The sequence below is a fragment of the Actinia tenebrosa genome, unplaced genomic scaffold (assembly GCF_029948245.1).
Source record: "Actinia tenebrosa isolate PJP-AT-01 unplaced genomic scaffold, QUT_ActTen_1.0 PGA_scaffold6__47_contigs__length_16458017, whole genome shotgun sequence".
Lineage (NCBI taxonomy): Eukaryota > Metazoa > Cnidaria > Anthozoa > Actiniaria > Actiniidae > Actinia > Actinia tenebrosa.
The window spans coordinates 14,959,405-14,962,983 of NW_028292583.1; positions in this window are offsets into that span (position 1 = coordinate 14,959,405).

A 3,579-nucleotide genomic window follows, 5' to 3' on the forward strand; every position below is an offset into this window, starting at 1 on the left:
TGTGATTTTGATTTTGTTGTCCATATTTGCTTTGGTCAAAGCGTCTACTCAACAACGTACATTCTTTATTCAGATGGTCTCTTATTCACGAGACCTTTACTGTAATTGATTCTTTATTGACCATATTTGCTTTGATCAAAGCGTCTACTCAACCCCGGTCATTCTTTATTCAAATGGTCTCTTGTTCACGAGACCTTTACTGAAATTGATTCTTTATTGATCATATTTTGCTTTGGTCAAAGAGTCTACTTAACCCCGTATATTTGGATGGTCCTCTTGTTCACGAGACCTTCTTTTGAACTCCAGATTCGTGTTCACCTCATACACAATCTTGTCCAATTTTGCCATGCTATTGTTACAGAAAAACACAATTGTGCTAATTGCCTCCTAATTGAACTCGAAACCGCGTAATTACGAACACAACAACAATACTAGCAATAATAACAAAAAACAAACAATACTATATCAATAATAATAAATTCAACAACAATAATAATAGCAACAATTGTAAAACAGTAATAGTAAAAGTAATAATATAATAATGATAATTACTAATAATACTAATAATACTAATAATAGTAATAATTTATCTAAATAAAATAGCGAATACATGTTTGAGAACTTGTACATCAGTGTGACGCAAGAGTTCGGGAGTATCAATAGGTGACGCCCTCAAAGTTTTTCCACTTTATCCCAGGCAAATATAATAAATTAAAAATAATTGATAATGGTAGTAAAATGACGCCACCATCAAAGCAACCTATTGTGGTCTAAAACGACGAGAGAATTTTTACCTTTGTTAGCATTAAACTCGGCTTTCCAATTCCCCCAAACTACGTCATCGCTTTATTTATCCTTCAATTGCTTAATTACTTCACTCCTTCATAACACGACTATTGCTTCATTATTCCCGGCTTGTAAATTCGGTAATTTGGATAATTGGCGGTCTATCGCGAGAATTGGTGGGCCGAAGCCTTACACAACAGTGCCAGTTACACCCTGCATATTTTGACGTGGGGGCTACTTCTTGTGACGTAGATATTATAATATTTAAGCTTGTCGGCCTAAGAGGGAACTACATTTACTTCTACTACTCGAAGAAACATTTTGGAGTGAGAAACATCAGAGAATTGAAATCTTCCAATTTTAAAGGTAAGTTTCCACATCGTAAATTGTCTAGTAGACATTGCAGACTGATCATAGAAGATTTTGTAAAAACACAATTATTATTGTAAGTAATGGATGAAAAAACCTACTAGATAAGAAGGATTTTAGATTTAATTCTCTCTCTCTCTCTTTTTTTTTTTTTTTTTTTTTTTTTTTTTTTTGACTTCCTTTTTCAACATATTTCTTTCCTTCCATTTGCATCCATTCTTCCATACTTTCTTTCTTACTTTCTGCTTCGTATCCTCCATTCGCTGTATTTTTCTAGCTCTCGTTTTGACTGTCTAAACCACTTCTTTATATTGCTTGACTTGATTTTACAGCTTTACCTTCGATCTCTAATGGCAAAGCAAACTGGAATAATTAGTACCATTTCGAGGCTAATGACTTTAAGGTTTAAGTCAAAGGGGATGAGTAACGTTTTTTGATTTTCGTAACTTTCATTACTGATGATAAAGTAATGGCTTTATATACAAGTTCGCCGTTCAACATTTCTCTAGTTATTCCAAGCATATGTAATGGCCAGTGGAAAAGAGAGTTACTGGGATCTTTGCTCTCGTGTTCACCGTTCATGATAGTAGCCGGCGTAAGGAATCGATTGCTAAAAACCTTTCAACAGTGGCATTAACTCGTAGAGCAGAGCCGATTAAAAACACTTGCCTATGCGCTATTACAGTCGGTGATCCCATGAAATATAAATATGGATTGATTGCTGATTTTTTCTCAGCTTTTCAGATAAGATGGATACGAATTACCGAAAGATGAGAAGAGCCACGCATTCTCTTTCAGAGTATCCAGGAAGAGTTGAAACGACCTGGGCAATGAATAAGACTGAGGGAACATTTCAAAAACGGAAGTTACGAAAAACTTACTCCAATCCCGAAGGATATGCGTTGGAGAGTAAAACGAAGCAAGACGAAGGTTTTGGGTATATCAACCCTGAACCTGATACGTGTAGGCGCAGTTCATCAGAATCCAGTACAGTGGAAGTAGAATGCCAGCAGCCATCACTGTCGTACTTTGCTTACCTTGGAGACGAGCGTAATCGCCACCGAAAACAGTTTTATGAAGTCTACCACAGCATCTCTAGGAGGAACTCCATCAAGCCAATTCAGAACTTACTGATGATTCAAGAGAATGTCAATGGGAGCCCGACACAGACGCAGCTAGCGAACGAATTGACCGTCATGGAGGCTAAAGTTGATGTTATATCTGTCAGTGAATTCCAGTACACAAAAGCCATAGACTTTTGTACGCGCATGTGCTGTGTCCGTGGTTTGATCTACCACTTGACTAAAGATAGTGACAGCGAAGGGAACATGGAGTTGTGTTGTTGTGCTGAACCAAGTACGAACTGTCTAATTCAGTGGTCAATGATCGGTGTTCTTACAATCTTCATGCCATGTTTGCTACTGTATCCCTTTTTTAAGGGGGGCTTTAAAATCTATAAACATTTCAAGCGAAATCTGAAAAAGAAAGAAAAAATAGAGAAGATTGTACATTGTAAAAAGTAAACTATCTTGTGATTTTTTTCTTTATTTTTATTTTAATCCAGAGCGGGGAAAGTTGAGAACCCGGTAGAGAACCCGGTAGAGAACCCGGTAGAGAACCCGGTAGAGAACGCGGTAGAGAACCCGGTGAAAAACTAAAAATCGCAGCAATAAAAAATTTTCTAGTCGTCAATTGTCAGGTGCAGCCGACATTAGAAAAAACATCTGTCTAGCCTACGTCTGTGATTGGCTAAAACTGAAACAATAGGCATGCAGGCACATGTTGAAATCGTTTCATTCTTAATAAAAATGAAAAATGCATACTGAATTCGAAATACCGAGGAAATTCGGAAAAAATAACAAGACCCGTTATTACGAAGCCATAAGCGACTTATATAGAGGATTTTGATAATTCGTTCTTGTTGGCAGTATTTTTAGTAATCATTACCTATCGTAATTATATTATTATTATTGTTATTACTATCATTATCATTGTCAGATCACTGTCATTATTATTATTATCATTATTATCATTATTATTATTATTATTAATATTACGGTTTTATTATTAAAGGGAAGATTAAAATAATGCTAATGCTTGATGATGAATTAATTATAATGTTTAACAATTATTAAGTGATTATTGGTGAAATATTCGCGAGTCTTCGAGTGGCGAGGTAAATATACCAAATAATCGCCGAGCCTGAGCCTGAATTATTGTTTTAGTATCATCTTAGACTTGAATATCAGAGAAAAGTCGAAATTCAGATTTAAAAAACGTTTTTATTTTAGTATTACACCTTTTGCTGTTCATTAACAGAAAATGTACATTCATTTGTGCCAATAGTTGTATCAATAACGTGTAATGTACTTTCATCAACACCACAAGTAACATCATTAGCGCGGATCAACTTTCAATAACGAT